Here is a 23,116-nt window from a genome sequence, read left to right on the forward strand (position 1 = left end):
TGTAATCCCAGCACTTTGGGAGGCTGAGGAAGGCAGATCACTTGAGGTCAGGAGTTTGAGACCAGCCTGGCCAACATAGTAAAAACCTGTCTCTACTAAAAATACAAAAAAAAAAAAAAAAGAAACGCTAGGCACAGTGGTGCACACCTGTAATCCCAGCTACTCTGGAGACTGAGGTGGGAGAATCACTTGAATTCGGGAAATGGAGGTGAGATCAGCACCAGCCTGGTTGACTGAGCGAGACTCCTCAAAAAAACAAAAACAAAAAAGTGCCTTCTTCCATAATATCTCCTGAAGGACCTGCATGAGGTTGTTTTACAATTAATATTTTTTATAAGTAGAAAAAGCACATTCTAAAATAACAGTAAAAATTAGAGTACAGCAAATACATAACCCAGCAAAATAGCCATTTATTATCATTATCAAGTATTATGTCCTGTACATAATTGTATGTGCTATACTTTTATAGAATTGGCAGAGCTGTGCGTTTGTTTACACCAGCATCGCCACAAACATGTGAGTAGTTCATTGTGCTACAATGTTAGGATGGCTACAGGGTCACTAGGTAATAGGAAATTTTCAGCTCCATTATAATCTTATGGAACCATCACAGTATGTATGGTCCATCGTTGACTGAAACGTCATTATGTAGCACATGACTTATATACTCTACCGAGGTAAGAAATTTACATTTTAATCCAAGAATAATGGAAACTCATTGATGAGTTTTAAATCACCAGAATCAAGTAAATTTGGTTTATGCTTTAAAAGGATCACTCTGGGTGGAGTAAGGAAGAGAGTGCGGCAAGAGTGAGAGCAGAGAGACTGGTTAAGTGGCTCTGGCAGTCATCCAGGCTGGAGATGAGGGAGCCTGGGCTAGGGTGGAGACAGTGGAGATGGTGAGAACTGGGTCTCTAAAATCTACTTGGGAAGTGGAGAACATAGTACTTGCATACAGAAGCAGAAGTGAGAGAAAAATCAAAGATGACTCTGAGGTCTTTTCCATGAGCCAGTGGTGAAGTTCCACTTACAGAGATGGGGAAGACAGAAGGCAAGCAGGCTGGAGTGGGAGCAGGAGGGAATCAAAAGTTCAGTTTAAAGAACATCAAGTTTGAGGCACTAAATGGTCATCTCTGGTAGGCAGCTGGATATTCAAACCTGAGGCTCAGCCAGGAGGTTGAGGTTGGAGATGTCAGTTTGGGAGTTTGAGGGCCAATTTTATAGGTCAAGTTGCCTGGGCTAGAGCCCCCAGTTAATCAAATATTAACCTAGGTGTTGCTGTGAAAATATTTTATTGCTATGACTAAAACTCATAATCAGTTGAATTTAAGTAAGGGAGATTATCCTGATTCAATCAATTGCAAGACCTGAAAAGTAGAACTGAGGCTTCCCTGAGAAAGAAGTTGTTTTGCCTATGAACAGCAGTTCATTCCATGCCCAACAGTTACTCTTCCTGACAGCCTGTGCTATGTAAGAATCATATAAGAAATGCCTTGCAATAAATCTCTTAATATATATTCTTGCTTGCTCTCTTTCTCTGGTTGAACCCTATCTGATATAGGAGTCCTTAACAAATACATAATACAGATGGTATCTTATGCCAAGCTTGTCCAACTCGCGGCCTGAGGGCTGCACGCCACACAGAATGGCTTTGAATGCGGCCCAAAAACATTATGAGATTTTGTCGTGATTTTTTTTTTTTTTTTTTTAGCTCATCAGCTATTGCCAGGGTTCGTGTTTTCTATTTGTGGCCCAAGACTATTCTTCTTCCAGTGTGTTCCAGGGAAGCCGAAAGATTGGACACCCCTGTCTTATACCATGAGACTGTGTGAGATCTCCCAGAAAAAGAAAAGAGAAGGACCAAGGACACAGCCCAGAGTAAATCAACATTTAGAGGTCAGTTAAAAGAGAAAACAGAACAGAGAAATAGCCAATAGCATAGTTTTCCCTTCTGAGTGTTTATTAGGTCTGGCAATTCAGAAGTCATTGGCAAACTTAGCAAGAGTGACCATTTTTGTAGAATAGCGAGATCAGAAGCCATATGCCTCATGTGCCTTCATCTTGAATCTTCGCAGCAACCCTTAAAGCTAAGCATCATTAACCTCCCGTATTGTTCAATATTATGCGTGGTGTTGAAGACTGAAGCTCTGGAGCCTGAGTGCCTGAATTCAAACCCTGTCCCCTCTGCCTACTGACTGTGTTACCTGGCACATTATTTAACCAGTTGAACCTCAGTTTTCTCATCTGTAAAATGAAGTTACTGATAAACCCTCCTTCATATCATTGCTTTGGGAACTGTATGACTATATGTAAAGCCCAGAGAAAGCTCCCTACACAGTAACTATCTACCTTATCACTCCCCTTGTACAGATGAAGGAACCGAGGCTCTCAGAGCTATCTGTAGATCCCAAAATCAATACCAAGGGCAGAAAGATGTCAGCCCTGTTTTCTCTAGGACTTTACACCCTGAGTTAAAATTTGAAGCATGATTCCCACTCAGGGGCAGCAGCTCAGATTCAGGTTCCTTTGAGAGCAAGAGGTTTCTTCCAGAGGACAAGTAAGCCAAGTGAGCAGCAGGACCCAGTAAACAAAGTAAATGTTTGATTAACTGGTACTCTCAGTTCCTCACATGCCCAGAGACTGAGCTGGTCATTTGCAGATAATATGCACATGCCTTAACTGTATAACATGAGCATCATATCAAGTAGACAAAAAACTATACACCTACATACAGTAACTTGGGGTTTTATCTCATGTTTCTGAACATGGTTATCATCTTCCCAACCTATTCATTCAACTTCTCTAAGTTCTCACTGTCAATCTAAGCAAGAAAGAGGCTCTCTAAGAGGTAATTATTTGGGAATAGAGAATTGCAATAGGAATATGCATGGCATGGTAAACTATGAAAATATTCAGGGAGGGAAAGGAAGACAAGATTTTTCAAGAAAAAATGAGGAAGATTATATAATTGTTCTGAAATAATTATCTTTGGCTACAAAGATCAATAACAAGGGTGAGAACAGTCAGACTGGACAGGCAGCTGCTGGGCAGATGTCTTCGTAGAAGCAGTTTTTGCAACATGGCCTTTGTGCAAGGTTGCAGTTTTTGTAATTTTTTTGACAGTTTCTGTTACAGGCATACAAGCATGAAAACCCTCACTTCATGGCTTTCCCCAGCAGTATTTGTTAGAGTTTTCTTAACATTACTGACTCCATTTTGATTCTGAAAACTTTCACACCACATTCCTCTTCGGCCTGGCGATTTCTTACCTCTATCAAGGTTATTCATTCTTTGTGAATGTTCCAATTATTTCCAGGATACTAGAAAATAAATTACAGTAGGCAAACATAATTACTATGAATAAACTCTTTAGGAAAGCAATAAGATGTTCTATATCCAGAATCAAAATTAGGTTTGCCTATCATGTTTACATCAAGCTAAATCATGTCTACCTTTTACCTATCAAATTCCATTTCTGGGAATTTCTTGGGAGAAAATAACTCAAGAGAAGGAAAGGAAGTAATAGGCATGAAGATATGTTATTCAGTTAGATTTTCATATCTCTGTAGCAATTTGAAAATTATTTTCTCTCTAATGTAAATTTTTTTTATCTAAAACTATGTCTGTACTCATCACGTAACAGAAACTACACAGAAATTACGTATGCAAGGTAAAAGGAAACAACAAAGAACGTTGTTTTGGGCCATCTTCTCTCAACGGTAGCTTTATTACCTTACACAATAATTTCATCTCTCTGAGACCCAGTTTTCTCATCTGTTATATGAATATAATAATCAATATCCATTAAGCATTTTCTATCTGCCAGGCACTGTGTGTGCTAAATGCTTTACAGCCCTTATCTCATTTAATCCTTCAGTGATCCTATAAACGACTCTTATCTTCTTTTTCCAGATATGGAAATTGAAGCTCAGAGACATGAAGTGATGTATGCAAGATCACACATTAAAAAGGAGATAGACAGGATTTGTTTTTTGTTGTTATTTTGTTTTGTTTGTTTTCTATTAAAAGCACTTCCCATAAGAGATGGGATTTCAGTTTCTTCCCAGATGATCTGTGAACCAGGGCTCATAATCACCTGGCTATAGCTGATGGTAGTTGTGAAAATTAAAGTTAGGCTGGGCACAGTGGCTCACACCTATAATCCCAGCACTTTGGGAGGACAGGGCAGGCAGATCACCTGAGGTCAGGAGTTCAAGACCAGCCTGGCCAATATGGTGAAACCCCATCTCAACTAAAAATACAAAAAATTAGCTGGGCATGGTGGCAAGTACCTGTAATCCCAGCTACTGGATAGTGTCGGGATTACAGGTGTGAGCCACTGTGCCCGGCCTGATTTCTCTGAAGAATAAACAAGTTTTAATGAGCAAAGGACTTGAACAGACATTTCTCCAAAAAAAAAAAAAAAAAAAACACAAATGGCCAATAATCACATGAAAAGACACCCAATGTTACTAATCATTAGGAAAATGCAAATCAAAATCACCATGCGATACCACCTCACACACATTAGGATATCTATTATTTAAAAGGAAATGCCAAGAGTTGGTGAACATATAGAAAAACTGGAACCTGTGTGCATTGCTGGTGGGAATGTAAAATGTTACAGCCACTGTAGAAAACAGTATGGCAGTTTTTCAACAAAATTAAACATAGAAGTACTACATAATCTGGCAATTCTATTATGGGGTATATATCAAAAAAATATGAACGCAGGAATTTTTTTTCCTTCCCCCCCCAACCAATACACGGTCTTTCTAGTTGCTCAGGCTGGACTGCAGTGGCACCATCATGGCTGACTGCAGCCTCCATTCTGAGCTCAAGCAGTCATTCTATTTCAGACTCCTGAGTAGCTGGGACTACAAGTGTGAGCCACCACAATCAGCTAGTTTTTTATATTTTGTAGAAACAAGGTCTCAGTATGTTGATCAGACTGGTCTTGAACTCCTGCACTCAAGCAAACCTCCTCTCTCAGCCATCTGAGATTACAGGTGTGAGCCACTATGTCTGGCTTTTTTTAAACAACACCCTCTTATGCAGGAAAGCAAGTACTTGAATAAATATAGGTACTCTATGTTCATAGCAGCGTTATCACAATAAAGGTGGAAGCAACCTAATATGGGCTGAATCCCCCCAACAAAATTTATATGTTGAAGTCCTAACACCCAGTTCTTCAAAATGTGGCTGTATTTGGAGATAAAGAAATAATTAAGGATAAGTGAGATTGTTAGGGTAGTCCTAATTCAATATGACTGGTGTTCTTATGAGAAGAGGAAATTAGAACAGGGGGAAACTATGTGAAAACACAGGGAAAAGATGGCCATCAACAAGCCAAAGAGAAAGGCCTAGAAGAAATGAATCCTGTGACACCGATCTGGGACTTCCAACCTCCAGAATTGTGAGAAAATAAATTTGTGTTATTTAAGCCACCCAGTCTGTGATACTTTGTTATGATAATCCAAGCAAAGTAAGGCATAACTCAAGTGTCCATTGACAGATGAATGGATAAACAAAAAAGTGGTATATACGTACAATGGAGCATTCTTCAGCCTTATAAAGGACATTCTGATACATGCCACCACATGGATGGACCTTGAAGACATTGGGCTAAGTGAAAAAAGCCACTCACAAAAGGACAAATATTTTATGATTCCACTTATATAAAGTACCTAGAGTAGTCCAATCCATGGAAACAAAGTAGAATGGTGGTTACCAGCACCTGGGGGAAAGAGGAAAATGGGGAGTTATTGTCTAATGGGTATGGAGTTTCGGTTTGGGAGGATAAAAAAGTTTTGGAGAAGGATGGTGGTGATGGTTATACAGCAGTGTCAATGTGCTTAATGGCACTGAACTGTATGTTCAAAACAATTGATGACTCATTTATGCATATTTTACTACAGTCTTTTAAATGAAAAAAACTAAGAATTCATAACAAAATAAAATGTGCCGGGAGCGTGGCTCACGCCTGTAATCCCAATACTTTGGGAGGCCAAGGTGGGTGGATGGCTTGAGCTCCAGCCTGGCCAACATGGCAAAACTCCGTCTCTACTAAATATACAAAAATTAGCCAGGAGTGGTGGCGCGCGCCTGTAGTCCCAGCTACTCCAGAGGCTGAGGCAGGAGAATCGCTTGAACCTGGGAGGTGGAGGTTGCAGTGAGCCGAGATCGCGCCACCGCACTCCAGCCTGGGTGACAGAGCAAGACCCTGTCTCATAAATAAATAAATAAAATAAAACAGTATTAGGTTTCAATTAGGGAAACAGAAATCATTCTAGATATTTTAAACAAAGAGAAATTAATACCGGGAATTGGTTATAAAGGTGTTGGAAGGAGAAAAAGAAAAAAAGTCTCCAAAAGATCAGCAATTGCAGAAAGTGACTACTAACCCTGGGACTGAAGAGGGAAAATGGTGTCACCCGGGGCCCAGAAACATTGTCCCTCTGAGGCTGCCATACCCAGGCGTCTGCCCCCGTTGGTCACAGCCTTTGCCTCTACACTCTCTTCTCTCCCCACCCTCAAGAGTCCCCACCTCCACCCTGTGACTCCCAAAGGCATTACCAGAAACCGGGAATAAATGGCTTTTCCCTTTCTCTCACTTTCCAGTCTCCTGCCAGTGCCTCCTGTTGGAAGATCCTAACAGAATAAGCTGGAAAGGATTCTGGGAAATGTAGTTTTCAGGCTTCCAGCCTAGAGGAGACTAGAAGGGCAAGCTGATTGAGGACAGACATTATCCAACCCATAGGCCTTTAAACAAAGTGATCAGGAAAAAAAAAAAAAAGAGGAGCAGCAATGTGGGGGAAAAAATGAAGTTTTGAAACTCACAGGATCACTGTGGATATTCGTTACCTTGTATCCAGTCTTTGGTTGAAATGCCCATTACTAATCCATGGGATTATGTGGGGCTGTATCACCTCCTATTCCACGGGGGTAGACAAACCACCCAAACACATCAATCCCTATTTCCTGTCCCCTTGAGCAGTGATTGGTTCACGGGCAGGTATGTGACCCAAGCAGGACTATTCACAGCCAGTTTTAGGAAATGCTGGGGGTAAAAAGTATCTCTTACTTTAAGAGATCATGAGTCATAAGGATCCTGTAAGCCTGAAGCTGCAGGATCATATTCCTGTCATGGAAAGAGTGCCTAATTGGGAATATAATGTCAGCTTTTTTAGCCACTGCGTCAACTACGGGTTAGTGTTGGACCTCAAATAAATTTAAAATCCTAAAACGAGGGCCGGGCGCGGTGGCTCAAGCCTGTAATCCCAGCACTTTGGGAGGCCGAGACGGGCGGATCACGAGGTCAGGAGATCGAGACCATCCTGGCTAACACAGTGAAACCCCGTCTCTACTAAAAATACAAAAAAAAAAACTTAGCCGGGCGAGGTGGCAGGCGCCTGTAGTCCCAGCTACTCGGGAGGCTAAGGCAGGAGAATGGCGTGAACCCGGGAGGCGGAGCTTGCAGTGAGCTGAGATCTGGCCACTGCACTCCAGCCTGGGTGACAGAGCGAGACTCCGTCTCAAAAAAAAAAAAAAAAAAAAAAAAAATCCTAAAACGACTGCTTCTCCTTCTCTCTAAAATTTTATCTTCAAAGCTTTCTCATGTGAAATGTTGCTAACACAGTTCTCCTCACTCTAACCCGACACAGTGGAATTTTTTTTCACCCTAAATGTAGATTTAACAAGTGATTTCCTTGTATAACCCTCTAGAGTTTCACTCAAGAGCTCCTCTCACAATATGGGTCCCTGTACTGTGACTCTATAATTATGTGCCTTGGGAACATCTGTAAATAATTACTTTGGATGGGGTCCAAGCAACTTTCTACTGAGTTCAGTTGTATACAGAAAGGTGTCTCTGTGACCTGCCAGTATGTTTGTTTGCTTAGTTGCTTAGTGATAACAGGGGTCACCAAAGCCTAAAAGAACCAAGAAACCATGACCTCTCACCCAACCACTAGGTGAAAATTAGAATACCTTGTATAGCAACCAAGTTTTGTTGGAGTATCCTAGGTCTGCAGTTATTGATATGGTATTTATATAACTGGAACTCTTTCTGTTGCAGGTAACAAAAATCCAGATCAACCCAGTTTAAGCACAAAGCGGAATTTGTTATTTTTTTGCAAGTGAACATTTTAGGGAAATCCTCAGGTGTAATTAGATCCAGGTGGTCAACTGCCCCTAGCACAAGTCTCTGTCTCTCTTTCTTCTCTCTCTCTCTCTCTCTCTCTCTCACACACACACACACACACACACACACACACACAAAACACACATCTCTTAGAATCCCCTATATTCATTGCTGAGGTTACCATGTTGCAATTCTGTTCAAGCATCTCAGGCAAACACAGGCCTGGTACTTTGTGAGAGCACACCTACAGAGTGATGTGCCATTCAGGAAGTTATTCTTCAAGCAAAAGGTGAAAAAAACTCAAGAGACATAGGTGGTGGCCTACTAAGGATGGAGCCATGGGAGCCATCTGCCTCAGCAGGAAGGAAAATTTTATCCAGTGATTCATTGCTTAGAATCACTTGCACTAATGATAATAAAGGGCAGGCTGATTTTTAGTTAGGTTTATTATTTTTTAAATTTATCTACAGACAATGCTCCCTTAATTTCTGCATTCAGTTCGTTGCTCCCACTATGCTGTCTTTGCCTGCACCATTATATATAGGAGTCCCTCCTCTCCCTCAGTACCCCAACTGGAAGAGATTATCAACAACCATAGATTCACCTACCACCTCCTGGTTAGTGGCTTCTGAACCTCTCTCTCTCTTCCTTGGTGGGATCATCCATCTGCCTAAAGCACATTTCCACTTAAACATCCCACTGTGTCTGATACTGGACTCTACCTCGGCTTCTCCCCCTGTGATTCAGATCTCAGAAGATGAATCTATATAACAAGCCATTAAGAGAGCTGTCAGGAATGTGTGAGATGCATCCTCATCTTTAAGACAAGTCACTAAGGGCCTCCCTCAAACTGCTCCTCTTGAGGGCTTCTCAGAGACAAGGCTCTCTGCTGAACATTCTGTGGGGCTGACTCAATGTGACCTGACGTTGGCATCAAGTTATTTATTCACAAAACCCCTCTGCAAATATCCAAGACACATGGAGCTTAAGGTTCCCCCACCGCTTCTGACAAGAAAAGGAACAGAGCACAAGTCACGTTCCTCACTTCTCGCCCTTTGCTCCTGCCTGGACTCCTGCCTTCCTGCGAATACGTGATGTCCAGGCCTGAAGGATTCATTAAAGAATGCTTGCATAGCTTCCCTAGTGGCCTCCTATGTATAGCTGGGAGACCCTGAGGCCCACTTGGGGCAGTTGAGGCAGGCTTTGGAGGTAAGGGAGCACCATGATGTTCAATCATATCTGAAATCTATCTCCATCCTGACCCCTAGATACCAGAATTTCAACAGAATTTTTTAGACTTGTTTCCACAATGCCCCACCTCCAACCCCCAACCCTGACAAGAGTGGTTTGCACATGACGTTAATTAAAATATCTGCCAAATGCCCAATCGTTTCTTTTATATTTACATACTCGCCTATTCTTTCCAACCACCCTTTGAGGGTTGGAAGTTATTTCCCTCACTTTAGAGAAGAGGAAATAAGTCTCAAAAAGATTCATAAGAGATGAGATCCCACAGCTGGTGACTGGGGGAACCAGGTCCCAAATGTGGATCTGGCACTCCAAGATCTCATGTTATCCTCATGGGCAAGGAGCACTGTCACCTCCCTACATGCGGCTACTCCATTCACAAACGCCTCCCCTGCTGGCCTGTCCCAGTAATCAAATTACCACCCCTGGAGAGCCCTTGCTTTGAGTAACAGAGTTCAGTTGTTATACACTGGCTGGTATAAATTCATTTATCAGATTACCTCTTGAGATTACAGAACCAGGGATGTGGGCCTCTTGCTGGGAAGAAAAGGAAGGAACAGGCAGGCAGCCCTGCATGGAAAGAGGAGGCTTGCAAGGAACGCCCCAATGAAGGCTGAGCCCTTTAGGGCATGGGAGTTCCTGGAAGAGTACAAGGACCAGCAAAAGGACAGTATGTTTGCCTTCTGGCTTGTCTAGAATCTCTACCCTCAAAGAGAGTCAAAATTAGGTGCAGGCATGACCCCCTACCCCTGCTCGGTCTGCATTTGCCTGCCTGCAATCTTAAGGCCAACTCTGCTCAGCAGGACAAACTTGAGGAAGGACAAGAGATCATATATGAGATTGTAACTTACACTGGTGTTCTTCCCTAAAGCCACTGGCCCATCTGATTCCATCATGATTCTAGAGAAACATCAGTTGTAACCACATTTTTGGCCATTCATTTATTCATCTATTTATTCAAATGACATTCCCTGAGCACTTCATGCTGGCTTCACCGTCCATACCCTCCAGGCCATCACTGACTTCCCAGCTCTGGTTCCCTAGTGCTCAGCCAGCCCTAGCCTCTTCCTAAAATACCAAACTCCTTGGTTAACTTGACCGTAGATTAACGTTTCTTAACCTAGAACCCATGACTCTTAGAAGCAATCAATGGAACATTTGCACATTTTTATTTATGACTATGAGGTTTTCTGGGAAACAGCACCTTCCTTGGTTTCATCAATTACCCACAAAGTGACCAATTGCTTAGGTCATTACCACAGCAGTGTTGCAATGTTATTCTTCTGAAGGGGCTTCCAACAATACAGAATGTACTACACAATGCAACCCTTCAAGTTTGCCATGATGGATACTATAAAAGGAATGGGTGCACAAGTGAACCAACCCTGTAGTTTCGACTTTATAATAAGTTCATTTTTTAAATGAGGATTAATTTTATTCACATTTGGTAACAAGAAGCTAGAGCTGTCAACACAGACATTTACACGTCACAAAAACCCTAAAATAGCCCTTGTAGTCAGCCACTAGATTCCATAAAACTGATGCCTTAATGGAACCATTCTTCCCTTATTGCAAAAATAGGCTCCACATTGATAAACATGTTGTCAACTGTGGCAAAGAAAAGTAGGTTCGGGGTTTTTTTTAATAGTAACACTTCTGTTTTGTAGGAAGAACTGTTTACATTATATTTTCAGATTAATATTAGATTGGTATATTTAAAGTAGAATTTTGAAGGGTTTTCCTCTGCAGAAGTAAGATTAATTCACAGATTTAAAGAAATGAATCCAATCTAGTATGATAGCTTTCCTGCTGTTTGCTAGCTGCATTGAAGGTTTTAGCAGTTAATCTGGAATCCCAACAAAATCATAGCAAGCAAAATAACATTCAACACTTTACATGCAGAGAAATTTGTGATATTATCTGTACTTAACTACTTTGGCCCTTTCTCTTCCCTATTCTTTTTTCCCTGAGAATTTTCTGAGCTCAGAGCAGGGAATCTACTCTCAGCCAGCTTCCCAAAAATGCTTGATATCCTGAATAACCATCAAATAATTACTGAGTGACTACTGTATGCCTTGATTTGCATTGAGCTTTATTAGAGGTACTTTAGGAAAGGCAGTACTTGTCTCTAGGGAATTGGTGCCACACATGAAATAAATAGAAAGCAATGTAATTTAATATCTAATTAAGTACTAAATTGTGAAGTGTTGACTCAAAGTGCTATTCAAATTTAGAGAACAGAGATGGTTTGATTCTTGGGACAGATTTGAAGTAAAGGTAAAAATTAGGTTAGATCTTGAAAGAAGATGGTAGTGATAATTCTAAAACCGGTACCATTAATAGAAAATAAAGTACCAATTTTTACAACCTACTATATGTCAGCAACCACTTTGTGTGAATAATCTCATTTAATCTTCAGAAGTACCCATTTCACAGATGAGGGAACAAGCTCAGAGAGGTTAACGACCTTGGCCAGTGAGGAATCAGGTTTGTCTGCAACCTAAACACATTATGTTCTTTCCAGCACACTCTACACACCACCTCCCCAGGACGTGGACAAGAGCCCTCTTCCTCTTCTCTTAATGAAAATTGTCTTTTAATAATTTGGAATTGTAAAACTAAATAAAATTCAAGAAGAACCATCCCCTGGCTGCGCTAGACTTTCAAATGGTAGACTTGGTTTCTTAGCTGAGTCAGGGAAGCTTTGGTCATTCATTTGGTTCAAAGTGTGCCCTAAATCCCCCAAGGAGTGGACTGAAAGAAAGAAAATTAGAAACTAGGAACTAAAGTTGGGAGGCCAAAAGGAAAGTCCTCACTCCCAAAGTAGGAGGAGGCAAGCAAATGTTTAGCTTTCTAAGAGACTTGACCTTATGCTAAGGAACTCCAGGTAAAGAAAAGGGGCCCCAATGAAGTCGCATGGATGCCTGGGAAGCCAAGTCTACATGCTGTTATGCCTAGAGTCACAGGTCATGCAATCTAGTTTCACTGTAGGGTATGTGATACCCAGCCTCCAAGACGACTCCAATGACCTCCACTTCCTGGATTCAGACTTTTAGGTTATAAAAGACTTCTAAGGCTCTTCTCTGTCTCTCTGTCTCTCTCTCTGTTTCTCTCTTCCCCCCCACCCCCCACCCTTTTCCCTCTTCTCTTCTCTCTTTCTCTGTCTCTCCCCTCCCCTCCTCCCTTCCCTTCCCTCCCCTCCCCTCCCCTTCCCTTCCCTTCCCTTCCCTTTCCTTCCCTTCCCTTCTCTCTCATCTCTCACACTACCAGAAGCCACCTACCATGTTATGAGCAGCCCTATGGAGAGGCCACGTGGTAAGAAACTGAAGCTTGTCAACAACCACAGGCAGGAGCTTGGAAGCAGCTTCTCCAACCTGAGTTAATCCTTAAGACAACTGGCCCAGGTTATACCTTGAATGCAACCTCATGAGAGATCCTGAGCCAGAACAACCCAGCTAAGCTGCTCCTGGATTTCTAACCTCAAAAATAATAGAGATAATAAGTGTTTGTTGTGTTAAGCTGCTAAATTTTTTATTAGATCTTAGTAAGCTAATACAGGGTAGGATGGGCCTTAACAATCAGATAGGAGAGCTGCTCTTGACAAATATAGCTCAATGGAAGAAAATGAGCTGTGTGGTTCTCTTTCTTATGCTCCTCTTTCATGCTTCTACAGAGTCTATTCCTTCTGTCTGGGGCATCTTCCTCTACCTGTCTACCTGTCTGCCTTGCAGGTGTGGCCTCAAATATTATGTCCCATAGAAGTCTCCTCTGATCTCTCCTCAGCTGGATAGTTCCTCTGTCTTCTAGGATCCCTCTGCTTCTCCCCACACCAGGCTTCCTTTTATCACAGCCATGATTTGTTAAGACCCATTTACTTGTCTGTCCACCCCACAAAAATGTGGCATCTAGCTAGGTACCTGGCATGTAGTAGGTGCCCAGAAAAGTGCAGGTAGATTTCCAGGAGCTCAGAGCCAAGGAAAGCTCTTGGAGAAGAAAAGCAACTGCAAAGCAAAGGATGACTGGCTTTAAGAGTAAGAAGAGAATTTTGGGGCTACACAGAAAAGGAACTTCCCCTTAGAAAAGCTAGGGTCCAGCACAGGGGTCAAGGCACACAGGCCACCTGCCTCAGGACAGAAACACGATTCAGAGTGGGCTGGAGAGGGTGACTTGGGGCCCATAGCTAGACATGAGATCAGAAGTTAGCTCTGGACAAGACACAGCGTCCAGCCAGGCCTTGATATTATGCCAACCCAATCGACCTTGACTTAGAAGCCAAGCTGTATTTAATTAGGAGTCAGACAGAGCTGCCATGAGGGAAAGGAGCCCAGCGCCAGGTGTGTGATCAGCAGGGTCAGCTAGTCTAATCTGGGACTAGGCTTTGGTTAATCATAAACTAGGTTTCTAGAAGCCGCTCAGGTGTAAGGCAAGGAAGGAGGGGGATCAGCATGCAGGAGTTTTCCATGTGTTTCATTTTTAAGATTTAATTAGGGAAAACTTGGCTCAAACTCACTGAAAAAGGATATTTTTCACATCTTCATCATGACACATGGAGAGGGAAGGAAAGGATCAAAATTATCTTGGATTCCAGTACCTCCCTATTTAACCTGGAACTGCACAAATACCCTAAAAAACCCAGGTATGTCAGGTCATTATCACCAGCAGCAGCCGCAGCAGCAGCACACTAGTAGTCTGAAATCAAAGTTTGATGGTGAGTTTATTATGGTTGCATCTCTCAGTTCCAAGTAGGGAGACTGCCCAAATGCGATATACCCCGTTATTATCAATCACTTCCTCCAGCAAGTCAACCCCCACGTGATTAACCCAGCCCAACTCCAATTACCACCTGCAAACCTCAGAACTTACGTACATTTATATCCCTCACCGGGCTCTGTTTTGAGAAAATGAGTTTGTTTTTATACTCTGTTTTAGCTAGAGCACTTTAGGAACAAGAAAAACCCAGCTGTAAATATTTTCCTGTTTGTCACTTGTTTTTCTACTTTGCACATGGTATTTCTTTGCCATACAGAAATTTTTCATTCCTATTATCAGATTAATTAATCTTTTCTTTTATGCTATCTAGGTTTTGTGTCATGTTTAAATAAGCCTTCCTCATCCTAAAGTTATGTATTTTTTAGAGTCTCACATGTTTTCTTCTGAATTTTTTATGGTTTCATTTTTTAAATCAACTTTATTGAAGTATAAATTACATATAATAAAATGCACCTGTTTCAAGTATACACTCCAATAAGTTTTGACAAATATGTATAGCCAAGTAATGCATTACAAGTAAGAGCATTTCTATCCCCTTAACAAATCTCCATCCCTTGCCAGGCTCGGTGGCTCATACCTGTAATCCCAGCACTTTGGGAGGCTAAGGCAGGTGGATCACTGGAGGTCCAGAGTTTGAGACCAACCTGGCCAACATGGTGAAACCCTGTCTCTACTAAAAAATACAAACCTTAGCTGGGCATGGTGGCAAGTGTCTGTAATCCCAGCTACTCAGGAGGCTGAGGCAGGAGAATCACTTGAACCTGGAGGCAGAGGTTGCAATGAGCCAAGATGGAGTCATTGCACTCCAACCTGGGCAACAAGAGCAAAACTCCATCTCAAAAAAAAGAAAAAAAAAACAAGCCTCCAACACTTTATACTTAATTCCCACCCCACTCTCACTCCCAGGCAATCATGAATCCACTTTCTTTCCTTTTAGATTCGTGTTGCTTGTTCTAGAATGTCCTGCAGAATTGTACAGTATGTGTTTTGTATCCAGTTTCTTTCACTAAACCTAATGTCTGTGAGGTTCATCTATGTTATTGTGTGTGTGTATCATCTTTCTTTTTTATTGTTGAGTAGTATTTCATTGTATGGATAAGCCACAATTTACTTGTCCCTTCACTTATTAGATATCTTCTAGTTTGGGATTATTATGAATAAATCTGCTTGGCTTCACTTTGTTTTGTTTCTTTATTTTCTGATGGCTTACTTTTTTAATAGACTTTATTTTTTAGAGCAGTTTTAGATTCACAGCATGACTGATAAGAAAGTACAGAGTTCCCACATACGCCCTGCTGCCTGCCACATGTGTATAGCCTACCCCACTATCAACATTCCTCCCGCACCACAGGTGCATATTTGTTAAAATCTGTGAACCTTTAGTGACACATCATTGTCATTCAAAGTTCATAGTTTGCATTGGGGTTTAGTCTTGGTGTTGTACACTCTACGGAATTTAACAAATATATAATGATATGTATCCACAATTATAGATTCACAGAGAATAGTTTCACTGCCTTAAAAATCCTCTCTGCTCTAGCAAAACAAACTCCCAACAGAGTAAATAGACAACCTACAGAACAGGAGAAAATATCTGCAAACTATGCATCCAACAAATTGCATCCAGCAAATCCAAAAGATTCTGCATCCAGAATCTATAAGGAATTTAAATCAACAAACAAAACACAAATAATCTCACTAAAAAGTGAGCAAAGGACATGAACACACTTCTGAAAAGAAGACATACAAGCTCTACCAAACATATGAAAAAATGCTCAGCATTGCTAATCATCAGAGATGCAAATCAAAACCACAAGGAGACGCAATCTCACACCAGTCAGAATGGCTACTATTAAAAAGTCAAAAAATAACAGATGTTGGCAAGGTTGCAGAGAAAAGGTAGTGCTTATACACTGTTGGTGAGAATGTAAACTAGTTGAGCAACTGTGGAAAGCAGTTTGGAGATTTCTTAAAGAACTTAAAACAGAACCACTATTTGACCCAGCAATCCCACTACTGGGTATATACCCAAGGAAAATAATTTATTCAATCAAAAAGATACATGCACTTGTATGTTCACTGCAGTATTATTTACAATAGCAAAGACATAGAATCAACCCTAGTGCCTATCAAGAGCGGACCAGATAAAGAAAATGTGATACATATACATCATGGCATAGCATGCAGCCATAAAAAAGAACAAAATTATGTCTTTTACAGCAACATGGATGCAGTTAGAAGCCATTATTCTAAATAAATTAATACAAAACCAAAACAAAATAACACATATTCTCACTTATAAATGGCAGCCAAACATTGGGAACACACTGACACAAAGATGGGAACAATAGGCACTGGGAACTCCAAAAGGGGAGAGGGAGGGAGAAGAGCAAGGGTTGAAAAATTGTATGTTCACTATTTGAGTGACAGGACTAATAGAAGCCCAAACCTCAGCATCGTGTGATATGTTCGTGAAACAAATGTGTGCATGTACCCCCTGAATCTAAAATTTAAAAGAAATTAAATATCTAATAAACAACTTATCTCATCCATAAAAGAAATCCTCTGTTCTCTGCCTAGTCATCCTTTGTTCTCCCCAACTTCTAGCAACTACTGATCTTTTTACCATATTCATAGTTTTGCCTTTCCAAGAATGTCATCTAGTTGGAATTATCTAATATGTAGTCTTTTCAGATTGGCTTCTTTCACTTAATGATATGCACTTAAGTCTCCTCCATGTCTTTTCATGACTTGATAGTGGATATTTTTTTACTGCTGAATAATATTCCACTGTCTGGAAGTACCTCCATAGTTTATTTATCGATTCACCTACAGAAGTGCATCTCAGTTGCTTCCAAGTTTGGACAATTATGAATAAAGCTATTATAAACATCCGTGTGCAGGTTTTGTGTGGACATAATTTTGTAGTTCATTTGGATAAATATGACATGGTAGAATTAAGTTTAGTTTGTAAGAAACTGCCCACTTATCTTCCAAAGTGGATGTGCAATTTTGCATTACCACTAGCATAAATGAGAGTTCCTCTTGCTCCACATCCTCACCAGCATTTGGTATTGTCAGTGTTTTCGAATTTGGCCATCTTAATAGGTGTGTAGTGGTATCTCATTGATGTTTCAATTTGCAATTCCCCAATGACATGTGATGTTGAACATCTCTTCATATGCTTATTTGGTATCTGTATATCTTCTTTAGTGAGATGACTAGGTCTTTTGCCCATTTTTAAAATCAGGTTGTTCATTTTCTTATTCTTTAGTTTTAAGAGTTCTTTGTATATTTTGGATAACAGTCTTTTTCAGATATGTTTTGCAAATATTTTCTCCTAGGCTGTGACTTGTCTTCTTACTCTCATGACTTGGCTTCACTTTTTTATTTAAATATTGATCCACCTGGAAATTATTTTGATCTAAAGAATGAGGTTAGGAATCCAGGTATTGTTTGGTTTTCATAGGTATGCTAATTCAATTATCCCAACATGACTTATTGAATAATTTATCTTCCCCTAGGGATTTGAAATACCACTTTTATGTTAAATTTTCATATGCACTTAGATCTAAAAAACAGAATGCTTTTTAAAGTCTGTATTTTGTGGTTACTTAAAATAGAGGGCACCTATATATACCTAACATTTATTCAAATATGACAAGGTACACGAGTCATTTTCATGCATGTGTTCACCATATCCTGGAGTTTACTATAAACTACTGTGTGTAACTGCATTGAGCTGTGATTTCCCCAAGGTCTTATTGGGGACTCCATGAGAACAGAGACCTCTAGCCTGGGAGCTCCTTGAACTTGTCTACTCTCTCAAACTGACCATTCCCTAAGGGCAGGAATCCAACTGCACCTATAAAAAGGCCTTCCCACAAAAAGACGTTCCTTCCCCCGTTAGATGAAAGGGCCCTTTTGCTTCTGTGAAGATGAGAATGCCAAAGGCAGAGGCAGTGGCCTTTGTACCATCTCCACAAATCACTGGATACCTGCCTGGAATACTGGCCATTCTCTCCTCTTTATTGATTGTCTCTCCATTTCTTAAAACTGTGTTCCTGGCCCCAAGGCCTTCTGAAGAGAGAGTGGCAATGTGTGTTGTGGACCAAGTAAAAGTAATGACCACCTCTGTTTGGTGTCCAGAGCTGACATTCCTCCCGGCCAGCAGAAAACCACTTGGGGATAAAGAGTTGCCTTCCCTTCAAAGCCAGGCCTCTCAAGAAGTCAGGTTCACTTACTTCTTGGCCAGCTCAGTGGTCTGAGCAGGAAGAAAAGGTCTTCAGCTTCGTGACCTCTGCATGTCCCATTCCTAATCTCCTCCAGAGCTGCTTTGCTTTTCCCTGCATTGCCAGCTGCTGCCCTACCCACCCTGGGCTTCTCCTTCCTTTTGAATGTTTTATTTTCCTTTTCATAAAAAATAAGTTTGTAGCTTTCCATAAGAGATCAGGATGGAGTTGAGCAGAGTCCCCCAGGTGGAGTAGTTATCTATGGAGAGACAAAGAAGGGGCTATTGATGAAACCCTCAATATCATCAATGAGGGTTTCATCAATAGCCCCTTCTGTGTCTCACCATAGATAAACAAGTTCTCAGGAACCTGAATTGGGGGAGTTTCAGTATTTTCAAGAATTCCACATGTCAAAGTTACTCACTGCTGCCCAGACTTCGTGTTAGCAAAAATTCATGATTACTATTTCATAAGGAATAAATTAATAAAACATGCAATTAAATGTTCCCTTTTAGCAACTCTATATTATTAAGGCCTGCAGGCTCAGGTCTGCACTGCTGAGCTTGCTCCGCAGGCAGATCTGAGACAGAGGCTCAGCTGCTCAGGTGAGATGGGGCAGCCAGCAGCCCTCTGCTGAGCCCCACAGTAAGCAGTGGAGGGAGAGACCAGGGCAGAGGACAGAAGGGCACTAAGGGATGTCAGGGAGGGGTTGGGAGGCTGGAGGGCGCATTTCCAGCTCTGATACTCACCACTGTTTTCACTAAATCCTCTGTTTCTTCATATCTAAGATGATGGTGGCAATTCCCTCTCACATGATTGTCATGAGGATCAAATGAAGCTGCATATAAAGCAGGTATCCGGCACATAGTGACTTGAATGGCACTTAGTATTCCAATCAAGTCATCCAAGACTCATTAGAGTGGCCTTGTTGCAGTCATGGAAAGTCTTCATAGATTAGCACCTCATACTGCAATGATGAATTTGGGTTAATTTATTTTATTTTATTTTTATTTTATTTTATTTTATTTTTTGAGAGGTGGAGTCTTGCTCTGTCACCCAGGCTGGAGTGCAATGGCACGATCTCGGATCACTGCAACCTCCGCCTCCTGGGTTCAAGTGATTCTCCTGCCTCAGCCTCCCAAGTAGCTGGGATTACAGGCATGTGCCACCACACCTGGCTAAATTTTTGTATTTTTTTAGTACAGATGGGGTTTCACCATGTTAGCCAGGATGGTCTCAATCTCCTGACCTCGTGATCTGCCCACCTCGGCCTCCCAAAGTGATAATTATATTTTTATAAAAGATGCCATGTATTTTATCTGTTTGTTTGTTTTTGATTTACTAAAACAGCAGAATGTGCCATGTACTTTCTTTTTCATCCCCACCCTCTTAGTCTCCCCGTTATCCTTGGCCCTCCATCTAGCAGAAAATCTATATTGCTCTATGAGTACTCTAAGCTACACTTACAATTGCCCCAACAGATTTTCTGTTTCCTCTACTGTCTGCCTCCCAGTCAGTTTCCACACATTACCAGATGATCTTCTGAAACTGAAAACTGGGTGCTCGTATTACGCTGCTTAAAACCTTCCAGTGAGCTCCTACCTCACTTAAAACGAAGTGATCATGACCTACAGGTGCCTACATAAGCCGCCCCTGGCTGCCTTTCCAACAGCATCTCCAGTCAGCCCTCCCTCCCTCCCTCCCTTCCTCCCTTTCTCCCTCCCTTCCTTCTTTCCTTTCCTTTTCTTTCTTTCTCTTTCTTTTTCTGCCTTTCTTCCTGAACTCCCTCAGGGCCTTTAAATTTGCTATTCCTAGGAATGCACCTCACCCCTGTTATGGACTAAATGACATCCTCTCCAAACTCATGTGTTCTAACCCCCATACTCCAGGATGTTACTGTATTTGAAGACAGGCCTTTAAAGAGGTAGTTAAAGTAAAATGAGGTTATTAGGGTGGCCCCTAATCCAATATGACTGATGTCCTTTTAAGAAGAGGAGACTGGAACACAGACACACTGAGAGACAACCATGTGGCGGAGTCCCAATGTGAAGGCAGCCATCTGCAAGCTAAGGAGCAAGGCCTTAGAAGAAACCAAACCTCCCAAAATGTTCATCTTGGGCTTCTAGCCTCCAAAACTGTAAGCAAATTTCTGTTGTTGGAGTTACCTCATCTGTGGTACTTTTTGTTATGGCAGCTCCAGCAAACTCATATCACCCACCTCTTCACGTGGCTGGCTCCTTCTTATTCTCTGTTTTCAACATGAATGTCATATCCTCAGAGAGTGTGCCCCTAACCACTCAGTCTAAACAATGCCCTCCTCTCATTTGTTTTTCCGTAAAATTGTTTACATTGTAAGATTATTTTACTTACTGACCAGTGTATTGTCTGTTTTACAATAGAATATAACTTCAGCAACAGCTGTCACCTTGTCTGTCTTACTGCTCTGCAGGACAGTACTTGGCACAGGGTAGGCATGTGGAAAATATTTCTTGAAGGTCCATGTTGCCAAGTGCCAATGAGGCTACAGAGACAAATATAAGATGGCTCCCAGCCTGGGACAGCTCAGTGCCTTTTGTATGCCAGGAATCTTGGCACTCAGGGAGTACACGAGCCCAGTGTGTGGATGGAACATGGTCTGGCGAGGTCAGCACAGAGCTGTGGAGGCCTAAAGTGGGGGAGAGAGATTTTCCAGAGGGAGGCATATCTGAAAGCCCAGAGGAATGAAACAGCTGTGTGAGTATGTACAACACCAGCAGCTCAGCAGGCCTAGAGTAACCTGTGCTTGTTCAAGGCAGGAGAGTGGGAGGGAGAGGTAGACAGGGACTTTACTATGAAAGGCTTGAGTGCCAAGCTAAGGGATCTGAACTTTCTTTTATCTACTCCCACCCCTCCTCTCCCTTATAAGTAGAAAAATGAATAAATTCAACCTACAAGATTTATCTCATATACTTATATGTGAGATAATATGTTATGTAAAAGCATCCACCAATATGTCAGATCCCTAGCTGATAAAAATCAGTTGAATAAAAGTTAGTTGCAGAACTGTCAACAGACATTTTCTTTCTTAGACCAAAATGGATGGTGGACAATTTCTCACCCACAGTTACAACTGTACCAACTTATCACTTCTTCAGTTATCTACCTATTACATACACACATTTAGCAATTACTTCATTCCATTTTCACATCGTCTCTTTGCCCTTATAAGGGTGGAGTTGTACACACACTTAATGTAAGGAATCAAATTACATGAGCAGTAGATGCACTCAAACCTGAAACGATGCTACAGTTCAGCTAAAATCATCATTTCTGATTTAATTCCATTGTTCAGAGAACATCATTTGTGTGACTTGGGCCCTTTTAAATTTTTTGAGTTGTGTTCTGTGGCTCAGAATATGGTCTATCTGGTAAATGCTCCATGTACAACTGAAAAGAATGTGCATTCTGCTGCTGTTGAGAGAAGTGTTCTATAAATGTCAATTAGGAGATATTGGTGGATAGTATTGTTCAAAGCTAGTATATCCTTGCTGATATGGTCTATCTACTTGTTCTATGACAGAAGGGTATTAAAATATCTGACTATGGTTGTAGACAGAATTTACAGTTCTATCAGTATTCACTATGTGTATTTTGTAGCTCTGTTATTTTATAAATAAACATTTAGAATTATTCTATCCTCTTGATGAATTATCATTATGAAATGACATTCTCTACTGCTAGTACTATTATTTGCTCTGAAATGTATTTTGTCTAACATTTATACAGCTACTCCTGCTCTCTTTTGACTACTGTTGGCATGGCATATATGTTTCTGTCTTTTTACTTTTGACATGATTGTGTCTATATTTTAATTTGGTTTCTTATGGGCAACATATAATTGGATCTTGCTTTTTTGTCCCATTTGAATATCTCCTCCTTTTGATTGGGATGTTTAGGTCATGTACTTTTAATATGATTAGCTATATAGTTAGGTTTAATTCTATCATTTTGATATTTGTTTTCTATTTGGCCCATTTGTTCTTTGTGGCCTTTCCTATTGTCTTTTATTTGATTGTGTATTTTTTTTATGATTCAATTTTACCTTCTTTGTTGGATGTTAGCTATAACTTTATGATGTTACTGGGTACTTTAGGGTTTATAGTATACATCTTTAACTTATCACAGTTCACTTCAAGTGATACTATACTTCACACACAGCAAAGAAATATACAATAGTATTTTTGGGTCACATTTTCCTGCTTCTTTGAATGGATGCCACACATTATAAATTTTATTTTGTTGGGCACTGGGATATTTTTGTATTCAATAAAATATAAAATACATCCCTTTGGTCTGAGATGCACACAGTTTAATTCTTTCACATTTCACTTTAAAGATTTATTAAGCAGGATTAGAGCAGTGTTTAATCTAGGGCTAATTCTTCCCTACTGGTGAGGCAAGACCCTTCTGAGTACTATACTTAATGCCCATGATTTTGAGATTTTTCATTGTAGCTGATGTGAATAGGTACTATTCCTGGCCCTGTGTGAATGCTACAAACTATTCCTCCTCATTCTTTGAAGAGGATCTTTTCCTCCCTCAGGTAGTTTCCTCACATGCATGCACTCATCAGTACTCAGCCAAAATGTCAAATAAAACTGTCAATATCTGGGGTTCTTGGCACTCTGACACACAAATCCTAACAGTCTGGTCTTCCTAGACTCTCAACTGCATGTCCTCAATC

This window comes from Macaca thibetana, chromosome 2 (genome assembly GCF_024542745.1).
Source record: "Macaca thibetana thibetana isolate TM-01 chromosome 2, ASM2454274v1, whole genome shotgun sequence".
Taxonomy (NCBI): domain Eukaryota; kingdom Metazoa; phylum Chordata; class Mammalia; order Primates; family Cercopithecidae; genus Macaca; species Macaca thibetana.